Genomic DNA, 22999 nt, shown 5'->3' on the forward strand with positions numbered 1-22999 from the left:
TTATTAAAACTCTAAGCAAAAATGCTTTATTTATTTGTTATTTCCTAATTCTCAAACTCAGAAAAAAATGTTATCAAAATGCCAGAGTATACTGATGGTATATTATACCACAAAAGCATTAGGGAATTTGGTCAAGGACAAGATCTACATTCTTTCAAAATAACAATGGGCCAGGCACTGTGTTGGGCATTTTACATTTCTTTTGTTTTTTAATGTTCATAGAAAAGTCTCAGACTCCAGCATTTACTATGCAAGGTTGGGCAAGCTACTTACCATCTTCATGTGCATATCCGTTGTCTTTGATTAGTCCTTAATTAAGAAGTTTCACATTACCATGTATTTTGAATTTTTGCTCAAATTGTTCTCTTATTCATGGTTGAGGAAGAAAAGAAATTTTATTTGCAAGCTATGATTGTTCCTAGTACTTTGTAGTAGATCAGTGACAGTTTACCAAGTTATAATCACACATAAAATAATAAAGCATCATGATTGCCTGAGAGTAACCTGGGAATATTGTCCACATTTTGTGTTGGTTATTTACCTTGAGAAGCAGGTTTTATGTCAGCCCCTGGGTTTTTTAGTCTTTCATATTACCTGCATGTTAATAATAGCTATGGGGGGGAGGGGGATGAATTAAGATTTTGAGTTAGCCATATGGTCAAATTACCCTTTAAAGAATCAGTGTAAGTTTTATTTTTCATTATTTAATATGCTAGAAATTGGCAGAGGCAAAATGTGAAACATGGAAAATTTAAATTAAAAGTATAAACTGTTTGTTACATACCCAGTTCTTATGGCTATGATAGGAGTCCTTTCATGGATTTGCTCCTTTTTTTTTTTTTTTTTTTTTTTGGCAGTAATACTTACTGCAAGCTTTATTACAAATTGCCTATAAGCTTGTACATTGTTAGTACACTTTAATCTGTACTGAGAAGATGTTGGCCTTGGGTCTCATTACCTGTCATATCAAAGGAGATTTCAGTGCATTGGTTGAGGAAATCCTGATGTGGTATGTGTGTGTGTCAGTAAGGGCATCTTATCTAAATATTATTTATTTATTCTTATTGGATACTAGAGATATTCTTCTGAAGAAGGAATTCCAGTGAGGACAAGCCTGGGTTTTCAGGCAACCTAGGATTGAATTTGGGAGAATTAAAGTCATTTTTCAAAGCCCTATTATTTTATAAAAAGAAAGTTGTCCTTTCACCTATTCCAATTTACACCAGGTTTCTAAATGATGATATTACTCCCGTGTGTGACACTGAAGGCAGATAGCCAACTTTTCTTGCTGCACTGGCTTGGCATCCACTGGAGAAGTATATCCATTCATTCGGGACCTTAGGGAGGTGCTGGCTATTCAGAAAATACAATTTTTTAAAATTCTAAAGCTGTGTTTATTTTTAGGAAGATGGCTGAATGGAATGAGGATATCAGTACATAAGTTCCAGAAACAGTATATGTGATATATGTGAAGATTTTTGTGTGCATGTACGTCCTGAAGCCAGTTTCCCCAGTGGAATTTTTCTTATTTTGCTGGCTCATAGATAGCCTTCTTTATCCTGTCTTCTGATTGTAGAATAAATATACATACATATATGTATGTATGTATGTGTGTGTGTGTATATACATGTATATACACATATATACATATATATATGAATGTCACTGAATTTATGACTTTCTATTTCTTTTGTTCATTTGTGTATCAGTAATTTTATATTGAAAAGTAAGAGCTCAGTTGATGTACAGTACTTACGATTCTTACAGATTTTTATGGTCAAAAAGCTGGTCACTCTAGCTCTTTTAATCAATAAACTACTATCTAGCATTCTCCAGTTTCCGAAAAACAATAAGAGAATTGAAAATCAGTCCATTTGCTGATCCTTATTACTTTGTAAATCAATTATATGAATACTGTATATGAAAGGAAATACATAGTCCTCTTAAAATCAATTTTTTTCCATAAAAAAAACTGTAGGCAAGTTTTGATTGAACCACCCATATTTTGGTCTCTTCTTACAGACATGACTTAGTAGGCATCTTTATTTTATTTTATTTTATTTTATTTTTTTTTTCCTTTATTTTATTTTTTAAAGATTTCTTTATTTATTTGAGAGAGGGAGAGAGAGTAAGTGAGTGGTGCGGGGGCAGAGGGAAAGAATCCCAAGCAGATTCCCTGCTGAGCATGGAGCCCAACTCGGACTCAACCGATGAAAGCATGACCTGAGCCAAAACCAAGAGTTGCATACTTAACCAACTGAGCAACCCAGGCATTCTGATTTGCTAAGAGTCTTTAATCTCCTTCCCCAGTGGCAAGAACTAGGGGTTGAATAATATTTAAATTTACCTGTAAAAATTCAGTTTGAAAAGGCATAATGCATTTACTCCATTGATAAAGCTAAGATTAGAATGTGTCACATTACAGGTAAACTTTAAGACCCTGCTAACATTTATGTTCCTGATTTTTCATTTCTTTATCTCAAAATCTTTTCCTATGGCAACTTCAGATATATTATAGGAATATGGACTTTAGGGAACTCCCAAATTTCTTTGGTTCCTTAGAAGTAATATGTAGAATTCTGAAGAATTCTGTGTCTGCATGTTGCATTTTCTATTGTTTAATAATTACTTTAAAAAATGATGGAACACAAACCAAATAACTCTTTAGACCTCACCATTCATATTCTGTAGTGCATTCTTTTGTTATAAATGCCCTTAAATCTTACACCAAATCACTGGATTCATTGTTAGTATGTTCAGCTATTCAGTTGTATTTTCTTGGAGCTATTTCTTGTTCAGTATTTAAATGGAGTGGATCTTAGTTGATTTTATTGTTACAGTAGATTATTTGGCTGTGTGAGGCTTTTTTCCTCTTTGTCTCTGCTTTAGCAGTATCATCTGCTTATTCATGTGCATCTGAATAAGTAAAGATTAATAGCCCTCTTCAGTCGTAGTATAAGATATTCTTTCCCATATCATTAAATGGTACCATCAACAACAGACAGATGAAAATCTAGGATTAATACCCAGCCTGTTTCTTTCATCCTACACCAGTCCATCATTAAGTCCTGAGGACTCTATCTATAAAACATATTCTGAGGGTACTTCCATTCTTCTATACCACCACCACTTTAAGCCACCTTCATCTCTTGCCAATTCTACTGAAATAGCCCACTAACTGATCTTTTGTTTTACACATGGTAGCAAGATTAATCTTTTCAGATTGTGTCCTGCTTAATACATCCCAGTGACTTCCTAGGGAACAAAATATAAAATCAAAATTCTTTTTTTTTAAAGATTTTATTTATTTATTCATTAGAGAGAGAGAGAGAGAGAGAAAGAGAGAGAGAGAGAAGAGACACAGGCAGAGGGAGAAGCAGGCTCCATGCAGGGAGCCCGAAGTGTGAGTCAATCCTGGGACTCCAGGATCATGCCCTGGGCTGAAAGCAGGCGCTAAACCACTGAGCCACCCTGGGATCCCCCAAATCAAAATTCTTTATCGTGACTTATAAGGCCCTATATGATCTTGCCCCACTGATCTGTTTTAATGTGTCTAACAACACTGTCTTCCATTTCATTAGCTACAGACCCCCTGGAAAGTTTGTTCCCTGAACAATCAGGCCCTCTGCCTTTGTAAGTACTCTGTATTACATAATTATCACTGGAATGCAAGGGATTGGAAGTCTGCAACTGTGCTTGAGAAGAATTTGTCTACATGGTAACAAGGTAGACCCTTGAGTGTTGACATACCTTCTCCCAAGCCTCCCCAACTGTATAAAAGCCAGAGGCTGACAGGTAGTAGATTCCTTGCTTTGTATTAACTTAAAACATTATATAAAGGCAGCTTCCAAATAGAAAAATATACTATTTGTATCTTTGATATTATATATATATAATTATACATATATAATTATTATTTTTTTTGTACCACTATTCATTCTATCACTGGAAGTCTGTATCTTTCACTCCCCTTCATCCATTTTGCCCATCCTTCCACCCAACTCCCCTCTGGTAATCATCAGTTTGTTCTCAGTATTTATTTATTTTTTTAACTTTTTTTTTATAAAGATTATATTTATTTATTCATGAGAGACTCAGAGGGGGAGAGAGAGAGAGAGAGAGAGAGAGAGAGAGAGAGAGAGAGGAACAGACACAGGCAGAGGGAGAAGCAGGCTCCATGCAGGGAGCCTGACGTAGGACTCGGTCCAGGGTCTCCAGGATCACACTCTGGGCTAAAGGCGGTACTAAACCGCTGAGCCACCTGCGCTGCCCTTTTCTCAGTATTTATAAGTGTGATTCCACATTTTGTTTGTTTATTCATTTGCTGTGTTTTCTTAGATTCTACATATAGTGAAGTCATATAATATTTATCTTTCTCAGTCTGACTTATTTTACTAGCATAGTACCCTTTAACTCTATCCATGTTGTCACAAATGGCAAGATCTCATCCCATTTTATGGCTACATGACATTCCATTGTTATATTTATATATCCCATTGTTTATATATATGTGTGTGTGTGTGTGTATTTATTACAACATCTTCCTTATCCATTCATCTATTGATGGACACTTAGGTTTTTTTCTATTGTAAATAATGCTGCATACAATGAACATAGGAGTGCACATATCTTTTTGAATTAGTGTTTTCATTTTCTTTGGGTAAAATCCAGTAGTGGAATTATTGGATCATATGGAATTTCTGTTTTTAATTTTTTGAAAATTACTATTTTTCACACTGACTGCACCAGCTTATCTTATCACCATCAGTGGATGAGAGCTCCCTTTTCTCCACATCCTTGCCAACATTTAATATTTTACTTTGATTTCAGCTGTCCTTAGAGGTGTGAGGTGATATCTTATTGTGGTTTTGATTTGTATTTTCCTGATGATTAGTGATGTTGAACAGGTTTTTATGTGTCTGTTGGCTATTCATATGTCTTCTTTGGAAGAATGTCTATTCAGGTCCTCTGCCCATTTGTTTATTCAGATTTTTTTTTTTTTTTTTTGGTTTTGGAGTGTTGGGTTGTATAAGTTCTTCAGTGATAAGAGATATTAACTCCTTATTGTATATACCATTTGCAAATAACTTCCCCCCCTTTTTTTTTTTTGCAAATAAATTTTTCCATTCAGTAGTTGCCTTTTGTTTTGCTGATTGTTTCCTTCATTGTGCAAAAGCTTTTTATTTTGATGTCGTTCTAATAGTTTATTTTTGTGTTTGTTTCCCTTACCCTGAGAGATATATCTAGAAAAATGTTGCCATGGCCAATATCAGAGAAATTACTACTGTGTTCTCTCCTAGGATTTTTATGGTTTCAGGTCTCATATTTAGGTCCTTAATCCATTTTGAGTTTATTTTTGTGAATGGTATTAGAATGTGGTCCAATTTCATTCTTTTGCATGTAGCTGTCAAGTTTTCCCAGCACCATTTATTGAAGAGACTGTCTTTTCCTCATTATATATTCCTGTGTCCTTTATCATAGATTAATTTATATATTCCTGTGTCCTTTATCATAGATTAATTGGCCATATAAGTGTGGGTTTATGTCTGGACTCGATTCTGTTCCATTGATCTATATGTTTATTTTTGTATCAGTACCATGATGTCTTGATTACTATAGCTTTGTAATATACCTTGAAATCTGGGGTTGTGGAACCTCCAGCCTAGTTCTTTGTAAAGATCATTTTGGTTTCTTGGGGTCTTTTGTGGTTCTGTACAAATTTTAGTGTTGTTTGTTATACTTCTGTGAAAAATGGTATTGGTATTTTGATAGAGATTGCATGAAATCTGTAGATTGCTTTTGGTAGTATGGATATTTAACAATATGAATTCTTTGGTTTAATGAGCAAGGCTTATCTTTCCATTTGTGTCATCCTGTTAATTTATTTCATTAGTATTTTATAGTTCTTGGAGTATAAGTTTTCTATATCCTAAGTATTTTATTCTTTTTGGTTCAATTGTAAATGGAATTGTTTTCTTGATTTCTTTTTCTGCTACTTTGTTATTAGTATAAAGAAATGCTACCAATTTCTGGGTATTAATTTTTATTCTGAAACCTTACTGGATTCAAAAATTCTGATAGCATTTTGGTGGCATCTTTAGGATTATCTATATATAATTTTGTGTCATCTGCAAATAGTGACAGTTTATTTCTTCCTTACCAATATGATTGTCTTGTATTTCTTTTTGTTGTCTGATTCTTGTGGCTAGGACTTCTAGTACTGTGTTGAATAAAAGTGGAAAGAGTGGACATCCTTGTCTTGCTCCTGGCCTTAGGAGAAAGATTCTCAGTTTTTTACCATTGAGTATGATATTAGCGTGGATTTTTCATATATGGCCTTTATTATGTTATGTTTCTTCTGAAAACGTTGAGAGCTTTATCATGAATAAATGTTGAATTTTGTTAGATGCTTTTTTCTGCATCTATTGAAATGATCATATGATTTTTTTTTGGTAATCATATGATTTTTATTCTTTATTTTGTTATTGTGATGTATTACATTGATTGATTTGTGAATATTGTACCATCCGTGCATCCCTGAATTAATACTAACTGATCATGGTTAATGATCTTTTTAATATGTTATGTAATGTGGTTTATTAATATTTTGCTGAAGATTTTGCAACTATGTTCAATGGGGATATTGACCTATAGTTATCTTTTTTTTTTTTCCGGGTGTCTTTGGTTTTGGTGTCAGAAATACTGGTTTTATAAAAGAATTTGGAATTTGGGAGCGGGGCAAGATGGTGGAGGAGTAGCATCCCCAAGTCACCTGTCCCCACCAACTTATCTAGACAACTTTCAAATCATCCTGAAAACCTATGAATTCAACCCAGATTTAAAGAGAGAACAGCTGGAATGCTAGAGAGGTTTGCGCTTCTAAAAAGTACAACTCATTGTTAGCCACTGTGCACTGAGCAAAATGACTAGAAGGAAGAACTCACCACAAAAGAAAGAATCAGAAACAGTACTCTCTGTCACAGAGTTACAGAATTTAGGTTACAATTCAATGTCAGAAAGCCAATTCAGAAGGACAATTATAAAGCTACTAATGGCTCTGGAAAAAGCATAAAGGATTCAAGAGACTTAATGACTGCAGAATTTGGATCTAATCAGGATGAAATTAAATATCAATTGAATGAGATACAATCCAAACTGGAGGTCTTAACAACAAGGGTTAACGAGGTAGAAGAAAGAGTGAGCGACATAGAAGACAAGTTGATGGCAAGGAAGGAAGCTGAGGAAAAAAGAGAAAAACAATTAAAAGACCATGATGAAAGGTTAAGGGAAATAAATGACAGCCTCAGAAGGAAAAAATCTACGTTTAATTGGGGTTCCAGAAGGCGCCCAAAGGGACAGAGGACCAGAAAGCATATTTGAACAATTCATAGCTGAGAACTTCCCTAATTTGGGGAGGTAAACAGGCATTCAGATCCAGGAGATAGAGAGATCCCCCCCCTAAAATCAATAAAAACCTTTCAACACCTCGACATTTAATAGTGAAGCTTGCAAATTCCAAAGATAAAGAGAAAATCCTTAAAGCAGTGAGAGACAAGAGATCCCTAACTTAAAAGGGGGGAAATATTAGATCAACAGCAGACCTCTCCACAGAGACCTGGCAGGCCAGAAGGGCTGGCAGTACATATTCAAGGTCCTAAATGAGAAGAACATGCAGCCAAGACAACTTTATCCAGCAAGGCTCTCATTCAGAATAGAAGGAGAGATAATGAGCTTCCAAGAGAGGCAGAAACTGAAAGAATATGTGACCACCAAACCAGCTCTTCAAGAAATATTAAGGGGAAATCTATAAAAGAAAGAGGACTCCCAAAGAAATAATCCACAAAAACAGGGACTGAATAGATATTATGATGACACTAAATTCATATCTTTCAATAGTAACTCTGAATGTGAATGGGCTAAATGATCCCATCAAAAGACACAGGATTTCAGACTGGATAAAAAAGCAAGACTCCTCTATTTGCTGTCTACAAGAGACTCATTTTAGACCTAAGAACACCTCCAGCCTGAAAATGAAAGGTTGGAGAACCATTTACCATTCAAATGGTCCTCAAAAGAAATCAGGGGTAGCAATCCTCATATCAGATGAATTAAAGTTTATCCCAAAGACTGTAGTAAGAGATGAAGAGGGACACTATATCATACTTTTTTTTTTTTTTAGATTTTTAAAAATTTACTTATCAGAGAGGGGAGGGGGCAGAAGGAGAAGCAGGCTCCATTCAGGGAGCCAGATGTGGGACCCGATCCTGGGTCTCCAGGGCCACGCCCTGGGCTGGAGGTGGAGCTAAACCACTAAGCCACCAGGGCTGCCCCACTATGTCATACTTAAAGGATCTATCCAACAAGAGGACCTAACAATCATGAATGTTTATGCCCCTAATGTGGAAGCTGCCAAGTATATCAATCAATTAATAACAAAAGTAAAGACATACAGATAATACACTAATACTGGGAGACTTCACCATGCACTTTCTGCAAATGACAGATATTCTAAACACATCTCCAAAGAAACAAGAGCTTTAGATAATACACTGGGCCAGATGGATTTCACAGATATTTATAGAACTTTACATCCAAACGCAACTGAATACACATTCTTCTCAAATGCACATGGAACTTTCTCCAGAGTAGATCACACTGGGGCACAAATTAGGTCTCAACCTATATGAAAAGATTGGGATTGTACCCTGCATATTTTCAGACCACAATGCTTTGAAACTTGAACTGAATCACAAGAAGAAACTTGGAAGAATCTCAAACACATGGAGGTTAAAGAGCAAAGAGCATCCCTCTAAAAGATGAAAGGGTCAACCAGGAAATTAGAGGAGAATTAAAAAGATGCATGGAAAGTAATGAGAATGAAGATACAACCATTCAAAATATTTGGCATAGCGCAAGAGCAGTCCTGAGAGGGAAATACATTGCAATACAAGCATCCCTCAAAAACTGGAAAAAACTCAAATACAAAAGCTAACCTTGCACCTGAAGGAACAGGAAAAAGAACAGCAAATAAAACCTACACCCAGCAGAACAAGAGAGTTAATAAGGATTCGAGCAGAACGCAATGAAATAGAGATCAGAAGAACTCTAGAACAGATCAACAAAACCAGGAGTTGGCTCTTTGAAAGAATTAATAAGATAGATAAACCATTAGCCAGCCTTATTAAAAACAAAACAGAAAAACTCTAATTAAGAAAATCATGAATGAAAAAAGAGATCACAACCAATATCAAGGAAATACAAATGATTTTAAAAACATATTATGAGCAGCTATACACCAATAAATTAGGCAATCTAGAAAAAATGGATGCATTTCTGTAAAACCACAAACTACCAAAACTGGAACAGGAAGAAATAGAAAACCTGAACAGGCCAATAACTAGGGAGGAAATGGAAGCAGTCATCAAAAACCTCCCAAGACACAGAAGTCCAGGGCCAGACGGCTTCCCAAGGGAATTCTATCAAACATTTAAAGAAGAAACAATACCTATTCTACTAAAGCTGTTCCGAAAGATAGAAAGGGATGGCATACTTCCAAACTCATTTTATGAGGCCAGCATCACCTTAATTCCAAAACCAGACAAAGACTCCACCAAAAAGGAGAATTATAGACCAAGCTCCCTGATGAACACAGGTGCAAAAATTATTAACAAGATACTAGCCAATAGGATCCAACAGTACATTAAGAAGATTATTCACCATGACCAAGTGGGATTTATCCCCAGGATGCAAGGCTGGTTCAACACTTATAAAACAATCAACATGATAGATCATATCAACAAGAGAAAAAACAAGAACCATATGATCCTCTCAATAGATGCAGAGAAAGCATTTGACAAAATACAGCATCCATTCCTGATCAAAACTCTTCAGAGTGTAGGGATAGAGGGAACATTCCTCAGCATCTTAAAAGCCATCTACAAAAAGCCCACAGCAAATATCCTTCTCAATGGGGAAACACTGAGAGCCTTTCCCCTAATATCAGGAGCAAGACAGGGATGTCCACTCTCACCACTACTATTCAACAAAGTACTAGAAGTCCTAGCCTCAGCAATCAGACAACAAAAAGAAATAAAAGGCATTCAAATTGGCAAAGAAGTCAAACTCTCCCTCTTCACAGATGACATGACACTGTACATAGAAATCCCAAAGGACTCCACCCCAAGATTGCTAGAACTCATATAGCAATTCAGTGGTGTGGCAGGATACAAAACCAATGCCCAGAAATCAGTGGCATTTCTATACACTAACAATGAAACTGAAGAAAGAGAAATTAAGGAGTCAATCCCATTTACAATTGCACCCAAAAGGATAAGATATCTAGGAATAAATGTAAACAAAGAGGTAAAGTATCTCTACCCTAAAACTACAGAACACTTCTGAAAGAAATTGAGGAAGACACAAAGAGATGGAAAAATATTCCATGGTCATGGATTATAAGAATTAATTTTGTGAAAATGTCAATGCTACCCAGGGCAATTTACACATTCAATGCAATGCCTATCAAAATACCATGGATTTTATTCAGAGAATTGGAACAAATCATCTGAAGATTTGTGTGGAATCAGAAAAGACTCCGAATACTCAGAGAAATATTGAAACAGAAAACCAGAGCCAGGGGCATCACAATGCCAGATTTCAAGTTGGACTACAAAGCTGTGATCATCAAGACAGTATGGTACTGGCACAAAAACAGACACATAGATGAATGGAACAGAATAGAGAGCCCAGAAATGGGCCCTCAAGTCTATGGTCAACTAATATTTGACAAAGCAGGAAAGACTATCCACTGGAAAAAGGACAGTGTCTTTAATAAATGGTTCTGAGAAAATTGGACATCCACATGCAGAAGAATGGAACTAGACCATTTCTTACACCAAACACAAAGATAAACTCAAAATGGATGAAAGATCTAAATGGGAGACAAGGATCCATCAAAATCCTAGAGGAGAACACAGGAAACACCCTTTTTTACCTCGGCCATGGCAACTTCTTGCAAGATACATCTATGAAGACAAGGGAAACAAAAGCAAAAATAAACTACTTGGACTTTATCAAGATAAAAAGCTTCTGCACAGCAACAGAAACAGTCAACAAAACTAAAAGACAACCTACAGAATGGGAGAAGATATTTGCAAATGACCTATCAGATAAAGGGCTGTATCCAAGATCTATAAAGAACCTATTAAACTCAACACCAAAGAAACAAACAATCCAATCATGAAATGGGCAAAAGACATGAACAGAAAATTCACCAGAGAAGACCTACACGTGGCCAACAAGCACAGAGAAAAATGCTCCGCATCACTTGCCATCAGGGAAATACAAATCAAAACCACAATAAGATACCACCTCACACCAGTGAGAATGGGGAAAATTAATAAGACAGGAAATAACAAATGTTGGAGAGGATGTGGAGAAAGGGGAACCCTCTTGCACTGTTGGTGGGAACGTGAACTGGTGCACCCAGTCTAGAAAACTGTGTGGAGGCTCCTCAAAGACTTAAAAATAGAACTGCCCTACAACCCATCAATTGCACTGCTGGGGATTTACCCCAAAGATTACAGATCCAGTAAAATGGCAGGACACCTGCACCCCAACGTTTATAGCAGCAATGTCCACTATAGCTAAACTGTGGAAAGAGCCTCGGTGTCCATCAAAAGATGAATGGATAAAGAAGCTGTGGTCAGCCATTAGAAACGAGAAATACCCACCATTTTTTCAACGTGGATGGAACTGGAGGGTATTCTGCTGAGTGAAGTAAGTCAGTTGGAGAAGGACAAACATTATATGGTCTCATTCATTTTGGGAATATACGAAATAGTGAAAGGGAATAAGGGGGAAAGAATAGAAAATGAGTCAGAAATATCAGTGAGGGAAACAGAACATGAGAGACTCCTAACTCTGGGAAAGGAACAAGGGGTAGTGGAAATGGAGGTGGTGGGGTTTGGGGTGACTGGATGATGGGCACTGAGGGGGCACTTGACGGGATGAGCACTGGGTGTTATGCTATATGTTGGCAAGTGAACTCCAATAAAAAAAATTGGATTCTTTCCTTCCTCTTCCATTTTTTGGAATATCTTAAGGAAAATAGGTATTAACTCTTCCTTAAGTGTTTGATAGACTTTAATTTTTGGTGTATTTTTGATTACCAATTCATTCTCATTATTAATAATTGGTCTCTTCAGATTTTTTATTTCTTCTTGCTTCAGTTTGGAAGATTGTATGTTTTTATGAATTTATCCATTTCTTCTCAGTTGTCCAATTTGTTGGGATATAATTTCTCATAATACTGTCTAATAATCCTTCATATTTATGTGGTGTCAATTGTTATTTCTTTTCTTTCATTTCTGATTTTATTTATTTGAGTCTTTTCTCCTTTTTTCTTGATAAGTCTGGCTAAGGATTTCATTGATTTTTTTTTCTATTTTTTTTGTCTGTATTTCATTTGTTTCTGCTCTAATCTTTATTATTTACGTCTTTATAAACTAACCATGGGCTTTTTTCTTTTGCTAGTTCCTTTAGGTGTAAGGTTAGGTTTTTATTTGAACTTTTTCTTGTTTTTTGAGGTAGGCTTGTGTTGCTATATTTCTTTAGAAGTGTTTTCACTCTTTCCCAAATTTTGGATTGTTGTGTTTTTATTATATTTGTCTCCATAAATTTTTTTTAAAATATTTCATTTATTTATTCACAAGAGACACACAGAGAGAGGCAGAGACATAGGCAGAGGAAGAAGTAGGCTCCCTGCGGGGAGCCCAATGCAGGACTCGATCCCAGGACCCCGGTATCATGCCCTGAGCCAAAGGCAGATGCTCAACCACTGAGTCACCCAGGCATCCCAATTTTTTTTTTTTATTTGTTCTTTAATTTCTTCATTGCCCCATTTGGTTTTTATTATCATGTTCTTTAGTCTTTTCATGTTTGTGTTTTTCCATTTTTCTTCTTTTGATTGATTTCTAGTTTTGTACATTTGTGGTCAGAGAAGATGCATGGTATTATTTCAATTTTCTTAAATTTATTGAGGCTTTTTCTGTAGCTAACATGTGGTCTATTCTGGATAATGTTCCATCTGCATTTTAGACAGAATGTGTATTCTGTTGTTTTTGGATTGTTTTACATTCTTTTCCCTTTTTGCTGTTCAGCTTAGATACTTTCTATTATCCTGTCTTCCAGGTTACTCATACATTCTTCGGCATCTGCTAATCTACTGTTGATTCCCTTTAGTATATTTTTATTTTGGTTATTATGTTCTTCAACTTTGATTGATTCTCTTGTATATTTCCTATCTTCTTATGAAGTTCTCACTAAGTTCCTCCACTCTTCTATCCAGCCCAGTGATCATCTTTATAAATAGGCATATTGCTTATCTGTTTCATTTAGTTCTTTTTCTGAGGTTTTGTTATGTTCTTTTTTTTTTAAGCATATTTTTCTGGTTACCCATTTTGTTTGACTTTCAATGTTTCAAGTGGAAGCAGGCTGGGGTATCCTATGTTCTGCCCACTGAGGGTACCCTGGCAGGACACCTGCAGCTGGAATGTGTGCAAATCAGGGTGTCTTGGGGCTCTACATACAGAGGGCACCTTGGTAGGATAACTGAAGCTGAAGTAGGTATAGACAGGTGTGTTTCAAAACTCTCTGCACAAAGGGTGCCCTGGAGGGGTGGCTGGAGCCAGGGTGGGGTCAATGCTGGGGGTTCCTGTGGTGCTTCATGTGTGTGGGGGTACCCTGACAGGACAGCTAGAGCTAAAATGTGCTGAGTGGTATGGTTTCTAGTTCTCACACAAAATATGCCCTGGCAGGATACCTGAGTGTCCTAGAGTGCTCATTGTGGGGGGTGCCAGCATGGTGGTTGGATCTGAAGCAGACATTAGCTAGGAGGTTCCAAAGTTCTGTGTACCAGGTGTGCCTCACATGTCATCTAAAGCTGAAATGGTATGGGCCTTGAGTGTTGTGCACCTGTGTCACCTTGATATTAAGGCTGGAACTGTTGTGAACACTAACAAGGGGTGTCCCTGCATGCAGTGCTCTGTGGTCATCTTGTTGGTACACCTGGGACTGGTATGAACTACAGGCCCAGGGTTTGCTGAGGCAGAAGGTTGGTTAGGTTGCTCTAGCTCTGTTCTCATTTACATTATTAAGGTGGAAGGGGAGTGTAAACCAAGTGTACCAACCCAGAGAGCATTCCAGCAACTCCCCTCACTGGTGGGGTTGTAGGGCTGGTTCTTTTATAAGTTAGTAGCTACTTATTTATTTATTTGCTTGTTTGTTTGTTTTTAAGTAAGCTCGATGCCCAAAATGGGGCTTGGACTTAAGACTCTGAGATCAAGAGTGCCGTGCTCTATTGACTGAGCCAGCCAGGAACTCCAAATAGTTGCTCTCTCAAATTGCAACTTTTTTCTGTGTCCCAGCATGACTGGACTCCTGTGGGCTAGAGGACCCAGGGCTCGCTGAAACAGAAAGCCAGCTATAATATCCAGACCCTGCTCCAATCTGTGATTTGAAGGCAAAAGGGTGAGTGTAAACCGTGTTGCTCTTCAGTCCCTCTGACCCAGAGAAGTTTCCAGCTGCTCCTTGGCCATTTGGCACAGTTCGAGGGCTGGCTCTTTAAATAAACTTAGTTGCTCTTTTAAACCATGGCTTTTTTTCCCGTGTCCAAGGACAGACAAATCTGTTTCTGGTCCCTCAGGATTATCCCTCCCCAATGCAGTTACAGTTTTGGGGGAGGGGCAGTTTCCTTTGTTATTATGTCTCTGTCTCTCTTGCAGTTCTTTTTTGCTCTTCTATCTTTTATTGTGCATAAGCTGTTTAATCAGCCCTCAGTCCTTATTCAGGAGCAATTGCTCTATAAATAGGTGCAATTTGGTGTGTTCTATGAAGAAGGTGAGTTTAGGGTCTTCCTACATCACCATCTTGAACTAGAACCTCTGAGACATCTCTTTATAGGAGTTTCTGGAACTAAAGATTGAGTCAATAGTATGTATTTCCATGACATACAATAAGTAAATCATCCTGTCAAATCTAATTATTTTCAGTTGACAAAAGTTCATGTCTTTCTGAAGGTTTATTTTCTCTAAAATCAGATTCTTTGTAAACAAATAACAAAATAAAGGTAGGGATAAAATTTTTAAGGTTATCTGAATGATATGAAAATTAATTAGTTTATAGGAATTGAGAAAGGAAACGGACATCTCTTAGTGTTGTAACTGTTGCTATATTGTGACAAGAACAATTTTAGTATTCTATTAAATACCATAATTGTGAAGACTGTTTTGTGTTTTAGTAAGTTTTGACCTATTTAGAGTGGTCCTTAAACTATGGTGGAAGAGATGCTCCTGGGCCACTTATCTACAAGGCACCAATTTTGGATGTTGTATGTGTGACAGCCCCTACCCTCAATAAAAGGAACTAAAGGATATTACAAAAAGACTTTCTCGGTCAATTTATAATACAGCAGAAAGACACATAGAACTAATCATGATATGATGTGATATGTTTTCTTTGGGCTATGAGTTGAATGCTATGGAAAAATGGATAAAATGACAAATCATGCTTAGAATCTTTGAAGAAGTCTTCGGAGTGAAATGTTTGTTTTAATGATATCTTTGTATAGCACCTGAAGAAAAAAAATGAGAACTCTTAAAGAATAAAATGTATTTATGATCTAAATAAATAGAATTTGAGGTAGATAATAGTAAATGGAACAGATATTCTGGCAGATAAATCTTTTCTGGTGCTTTTTCATCATAAGGGCTAGATTCAGATACTGTCAGGTCCTCCTAACTTTTTGAGGATGTCCACCCACCTCACTAGTATTGCTTTTATTCAGAGGCTCTTGAAGAAACAATAGTAATTCTTACATATGTTTTGATGCTTAATTAATTGATATTATGTCAGGTTGTAGAAAATGCAGTTGATATCTAAATGGTCCACCTACACAGCTTCAATATTAGCAAATTACAAAAAAGAATTATGTTCTCATATTTTTTATTTTCTTATTTTTGTACTTCTGAGGTCATCATTGAATCAAACTTGAAATTTCCTGGGGACCAGAGAAAAAGAGAGCTTAATTAAGGAAAAAGAAGAGAAAAAAGAGAGAGAGAGAGAGAGAGAGAGAGAGAGAGAGAGAAATACAATTATAGAATAAAATGTACTGTTTTGATTTAAGAGCCCACATACACTGAAGACCAGGATAGGATGAAGACAAAAATATCTTCCTTTTATCATTTATCTCAATTTATTCTCAATGTTGTTTATCTCCAACTGTTAGATTCAGCAGGCTATTTGAAGGGCTATTATTGTTGTTTGACCTTGGAAGCAAAGGATACATTTTGTGCTTTAGTGCAATATTTATTTAGTTGACCAACATTTAGATAGTACTTACTCAGTGCTAGTTACTATTTTGAGAGCTTTCCATGTTATTTAATCCTCATAGCCATCCATGAGGTAGGTACTGTTGTGGTCACAGTTTTTTGGATGAGAAAATGGAGGCACAGAGCGGTTTAAATAACTTGTCCAAGGTCATTCAGTGGTCTCTGGAACCCCGGGTCTCAGGCTCCAGGCTTCTCTGCCTTTCAGTATTGTATTCGTTCACATCTACCTTAGGTGTATTAGTTTAATAGACTACAAATTGTAATTTGAAGAAGTGGTGATTTGATTATATATTTAATTTGGCAAGGAAAATTATTTAAATGCAACTATATATATATGTGCACATATATATACATACACACACATATATACAGACATACATATATTTGTATATATAAAAATTATAGTACATGGATTTTCCAGAACTTTCTGGATATAAAATATTTTCCTTAAAATTTGGGGAATGTCTCTGATTGGCCTAACAAAAGACTGGAAAAGTCTAACCTATGCAGACATCTTTCTTTTAAATCCCACAAATTCTATGTGCTTACCATTCTACAGAATTACATAATTTGGGAGTCCCAAATGGTTATCAGCTGACCTTTTTAAATGATTTTGTTTGATGTCTGAGAGGATATATGTGAGTGCTATGATATATGTAGTTATGATATGCTTGGGCAGAGTTGTGTATATATTTTTGTGCGAAGGTTCATCTATATTTTTGAAGCAAAGAGAATGTGGACTTTTTTGTATATCTCTTTGCTATTCTCTTCAAGATATATATATATATTGATATCTAATAGAGATTTTATTCTTCATTAGATCAGAAAATTAGCACTAAAGTCTTCATTATCACTTGAACCTAGTTTCTTATCTCCAAAAAATGATGTTCAGGGAAAGAAGTCACTTAACATATGCTCAGCAGTGAGTCAAAACTTCTCTTTCTTCCCTCATTCTGTTTTGGTATTTTACTGGTATCACTGGAAATAGGGCATACTGTGGGGATTCTAGTATATCTGGAACCCCCACCCAAACTTAGCCTTAGTTCTAAACCTCAGGAATGACCTACTTTATCTTCCTAAGATGTCCTTAAGCTGTATAACAAGCTAATGTTATACAACCTGGAGAACATAGGGGACTAGAGGGATTGACATCTTGGTACTTTAGTCAAAGATTTTACTTCACTACTATAATAATTCTATCCCTATGGATCATTTAGAGAATTCCTATGTGCCTATCGGTTATCTAACTAAGGATATATTATTAAAATTTTTGCAATTCACAGAGGGCTATGTAGTGAATGCAGAGAATAATTAAAGGTTTGCTTTTCCTAAGCCCTATTCATCATCTAAAGCTTTTGATCCAAGTCATTTTAACATTATTTCAATGTAACTTTCAAGGAAGTATCTGATTATTGTGTATGAGAGGGGGTGGGTGCGGTTCATGGATTCACGGGAGATGATTTAGTACAATAGTTAGTAATTCACATTTGGAACACCTGATGACACTTGAAATATATTAGGCTGAGGGAGACATTTTTTCTCCAGAAAACCCTCTCTAAAGTGAAATTTTTCAAAGCCTTCAAGGTAGAATAAATCCTCAATATGGTAAAAACCAAGAAATGTAAATAAATATTAGAGGTATTTGCTGACTAAACCTCTAGCTCTTTCCACATGTGGTGCCTTTTTTTTCATGAAACTATTAATTTAGGATAATAGTGAATATATTTATAATGGTATAATATTAAAAATGCTCCCAGTTTAGCTTCCTTATTACTAAGCTTTTCTGTCTCTCCTCCGCTCCCCTCCCCAATTAATTGTTTTGAGTTAATTGATACAGGAATTGGACAAAAGAAGATATGATAAGGAGGAAAGAGAAAGCCCTAGACCTGTCCTCTTGCCTTAAGCAGGAGGAAGTTCCAAATCCATGGGAAGGGGAAAGTACAAGCAAAGCTGACTCTTTCTCACCTGAAGGACTGTGGGAAGAAAAGAGAGGGAAAACAAATAGGTTAGGGAACAACGTTCTTTTCCTTCTTCTTGTGGGCCTGGAACACCAACTGGTGCAGTGGCTTCAGAAATATCCAGATATATATCGAAGAGCCAGGAATACTAGGCTGTTGGCACATATTCCTGGGGACATCAGAAGAAGGTTATAACACAGGGTGAAGATAAGTTTACTGCTACTCTCAACATTGAGTTTTGGCTTTCTAGTGTAGAAAGTCTTGACCTGAGGAATGGGGAGGAGCAGAACAATGGATCATCCTGGCAAATAGCTTTGGAAGAAAGTGGTCTAATAAAGGCATCGATAACAAATGAAGTAACTAAGAATCTCTGACCACAGTGAGTAAATGGCATTTGGATACTTGAATTTTCATTAGGAAATGTAGACTTTTATCTTGTACTCAAGTATCAATATAGGCACATGAAACAATTTTACTTTTTAATTTGATCAGCCAGGTTTTTTGGGTGGTCATTTTCTCTGAAGGAGCATTTTTAGGGTTGCTTTTGTTATTTGCTGCCACAGGCTACAGTTTATTCTATCACACGCTCATTAACTCAGTGGTACTTCAGTGGAATAAAGAAAAGAATGTCTTTGAAGTACTCAAGTTACAAAAAGGAATTGAATTACCAAGAGATCAGCATGAATTTGTATAATACCATATTATAGTAGAAATCTCCCAAGTTGCCTTTCATCATGCCAAAACTCATTTTATTGCTAATAGGATTTTAGAGGCCCATCATGGGATGGATGGTCAGATTGAAGCAACTGGCCATAACAATACCATCAAGGACGCCTAACAATAGACAATAGGTAGAGGAAATTATACTATGTTTGCAGGGAATTTCATAAAGAACGGATTTCAGGAAGCCATCTATGGGGATTGGGATTCACTATCAGGACTCCAGTTCTTGGAAATTCTTAAAGAAAAGACTCTTATTGTTGTAGGATCAAGTGTGGCATGAGACAATAAGGAACTAAGACATAGGAGCAAAGACCCAGTTACTGGAATAAAGCAAAAGTCCCTTTTTTTAGAACTATGGTAAAGTCAAGATGGGACCAGGATGAAAGGTCAGACAGTCAGCACATTTGACTACCCACACTTGTCCCAAGTAGGGGAAAGACTGGTACTAGAATTAAGTGAGATGTATAGGTGAGATCTAGTTTTTCAAAGTAAAAGGGAACTGGGGCAGGAAGTCAGGAAGTTAGTACATTTCCTTGTAGACTATCCCTTTCTTCTTTCAGATGAATATTACATTATTTTCCCTGGGTTCAATACATGTTTTCTTTGATTTGTCTAAAGATTAATTTTATAAAAGATGAATTTTTGCTTGGCAAAATATGTTTGGAATATCTGGCAAAGTAAAATACATGTGTCCTTTGATCCAGGCAGTTTACTGTTTGTAATTGGAAAACCAAAATTGGATGTGCAAACATATGCACTTTGTAGATGTATACTGATATGTGCATAAAGCATTTGTTTTCTGGAAGGACAGTCATGAAACTATTAAAAATGATTATTTTTTGGAAGAGAGAGAGCTATGGGAGTTGAAAAGGTAACTTTCACTTTACTAACTTTGACCATGTTCAACTTTGAAAAATGTCAACAGGCAGTTATTGAGCAAAGGGATTATAGAATTAGTTTTTTATTCTTCATAAACTCTGTCTCTTTCCATATATATGTACAAAGGCTTAATAAATGTTATTTTCCTCTTGGTTCAGAAAACATTTTTTCATTTTCATAAAGATTAACTTTGTATAAGAAGATGAATCTTCTCTTTGAAGAATATGAGTTTGTTTTCATAAATCAAGTATATGGAAAAATTGTACCAAGCTGTTGCTGTAAGTAATATACACTGAATTACCAGGCTCACTTCATTTTGGTATATTTTATACCTGAAAATACACAACTATGCAGTTGTGTTTATTAAACTGTCAATTGGCTTGGGGCCTGGGTTTTATATGTCTCTATAATCTATAAATAAGAAAAAGCATAGATTTAAAATATATATATATAATGCTTTCCATTTAATTTGGTGTTTTATATAAATTTTATCTGTATTTATAGTCATGATCTTAAATATTCCATAAAAACAGAGAAGAAAATGAAGACTATGTCAGCTGCATTCATATTTTTGGTAAATGTTCACATAGAATGAAAATAGCTGTTTTTGCCCTGAGTCTCAGGCACTAAGTTGATATCAGTAATTTAGGGCCATTATCAGACTAAAATGTCCCTCACCACTACTGGTCTGCCGAACCCAGCGGGTCTTCTCAACTCTGCATTCTCAGAGGCTGAACTCTGTTCCAAGGGGGTAATTTTGGCTTGGTCATAGACACATAATGTGCGTATTACCGTACATGACCACTCTGCCTGGGGATAATGGCACAGCTGGTCTGCCAATTGGAATTAGAAGAATGACGTCAGATTTATTTTGCTGCCAAGCAATCCTGGGAGGCCAAAACTTGCTTTGGCTGAGGAGATGATAGAACAGTAATAGAGATTTGCAATTATATAGCACTTGTTTATAAAAAACTTACAGTGCTTTTGCAAGCATTAATTAAGCCTAGCAACATTCCTTTTAGGCTAGTAAGTGTTATTTCATGGTGTGCATTTTAGAGATTTTTTTTTTACAGTAATATCCAGAGTTGGATGATTAGACTATGCTTAAATGGCAGAGCTGAGTATAAAAACAAATAGTTTGGATTCCTTTATCTGGCTCTGATCACCAAATACTATTTTCGAGATGGCAAGAGTGCATGTCCCTACATTGAGGTGATGTAACATTTTAATGTTCTGAGAGTAGGGATTCTTATTTTATTTTCTTAGCTCTTGATTCTACTCTCATGAATGGGATCATTTTAATTGTCTTTCTATGTACACTCCTCATTCCCTGTTCTGTCAATATGGTCAATACCTCATTCATTAATGATAGGTAAAGACAAAATGTCATATAACCATGACTCCATGGAAGTAGAAGGCATTGTTCACACATGCTACTGCAATGTCCTTTTGAGGTCCCCTTCCAGGGAAAGAGGGAAGATGGTGCTTCTCCTTGTCTTACTCTTAGAATGATTTACTCTTTGAATGTTAGTATTTATGGTACCAAAAAGAGTTCTGATTTACCATTTTTACTAATATCACAATGATTTTCTTTTAATAAAAACTCTAAAAAGTTTTTCTAATTATAGTTAACAGATTATATTAGTCTTAGGTGTATAACATTAGTGATCCAACAATTATGTATATTATGAAAGCTCATCAAGATAGGTATGGTTACCATCTTTCACCAAACAAAGTTATTATAATATTGACTATATTCCCTGTACTATACTTTTCATTCCTGTGATTTATTTATTTTATAACCAGAAGTTTGTACCATATAACAGTGTTTTTTTATTGGATCATATTGAAGTTAGAAACTAAATATATTTTTAGTTAAGCCTTCTTTTATTTCTTTTAAAAGTTTATTTATTTAGTTTAATTAATTAATTAATTAATTAATTAATTTCAGAGAGAGAGAGAAACAGAGAGATAGAGTCGGGGGAGGGGTAGAGCTGGAGAATCTTCAAGCAGACTCCCTGCTGAGACAGAGCCTGATGCAGACCTGATCTCACAATCCATAAGATCATTACTTAAGCTGAAACCAAGAGTCAGATGCTTAACTGACTAAGACAGCCAGGCACCCCACTTAAGGCTTCTTTTAAATTATGCTTGTTTTTTCTAGTTTATAGGTTACTTTTCTTTGTACATATAATTAGTAGATTTGAAGTTTTTAATTTATTTTAAATTCTAGTCATTATATAGATAGATCTGTGTTATATGCAAATAATTTATAAACTAGTTGCATATAATTATTAACATGAATGAGTTTGTGTGTGTTAAAGCGAGACTATTAATGCAGCCCATTCTGATCCTAAAAGAAAATAAACATTGAATACTGAAAATTTGTCTAAACACTTAGATAAAGTCCTTAAATGTATTAATCATAACACACAATAAGAGAATTTTATATAACTGCTATTTTATAATCACAATTATAGAGCAGAAGGAGATTATTAGTTTTTAAGATATTTTCTTTTTATGGCTATTTGGAATTGCAGGTTGAATGAAGAGATGAGATATGTGTTGTATAATAGGCCAGAAATAATAAAGGAGGTGTCCAAAGATAAGGAATATCTCATCATTCATCATTCTACTGTATCTCTAGTCAGAGTTATCCTAATATAGTCTCATTCTGAGGCTTCTAAAAAATTCCTCAAAGAGTTAAAGAAAGCACTCCCTAAACAGATCAAAGTCCTTTTGTTTTTTCAAAGGTTTTATTTATTCATGAGACAGAGAGAGAGAGAGACAGAGACATAGGTAGAGAGAGAAGCAGGCTCCACACAGGAAACCCAATGTGGGACTCCATCCCAGGACTCCAGGATCATGCCCTGAGCCGAAGGCAGAGGCTCAACCACTTGAGTCACCCAGGTGCCCTAACAGATCAAAGTCTTGAGTGTCTAATGTAGACTTAGAAAATCCCATGATATTCATTAGGAAAAATTAATACATTTTTCAGAGAATCCCCTTTGAGTTAATAAAAATTTTCTGTTAGGATAAAAGTTCAAGCAT

General features: G+C 35.8%; 1 protein-coding gene across 8 annotated transcripts in view; it reads left to right on the forward strand.

The window, feature by feature from the left end:
- Window positions 1-22999, forward strand: part of CTNNA3 (catenin alpha 3) — a 1730823-nt gene that overhangs the window by 502685 nt on the left and 1205139 nt on the right. Inside the window, exon 1 of one of the 8 annotated variants that reach the window (XM_041748057.1) lies at window positions 13752-14529. The exons of the other annotated variants lie outside the window; for them this stretch is intronic. The gene's annotated coding sequence lies outside the window, so the exon portion shown is untranslated. Of the gene's footprint in view, window positions 1-13751; window positions 14530-22999 lie in introns of those variants that run through there. 8 annotated transcript variants of the gene reach the window in all.

Source organism: Vulpes lagopus, chromosome 3, assembly GCF_018345385.1.
Source record: "Vulpes lagopus strain Blue_001 chromosome 3, ASM1834538v1, whole genome shotgun sequence".
Lineage (NCBI taxonomy): Eukaryota > Metazoa > Chordata > Mammalia > Carnivora > Canidae > Vulpes > Vulpes lagopus.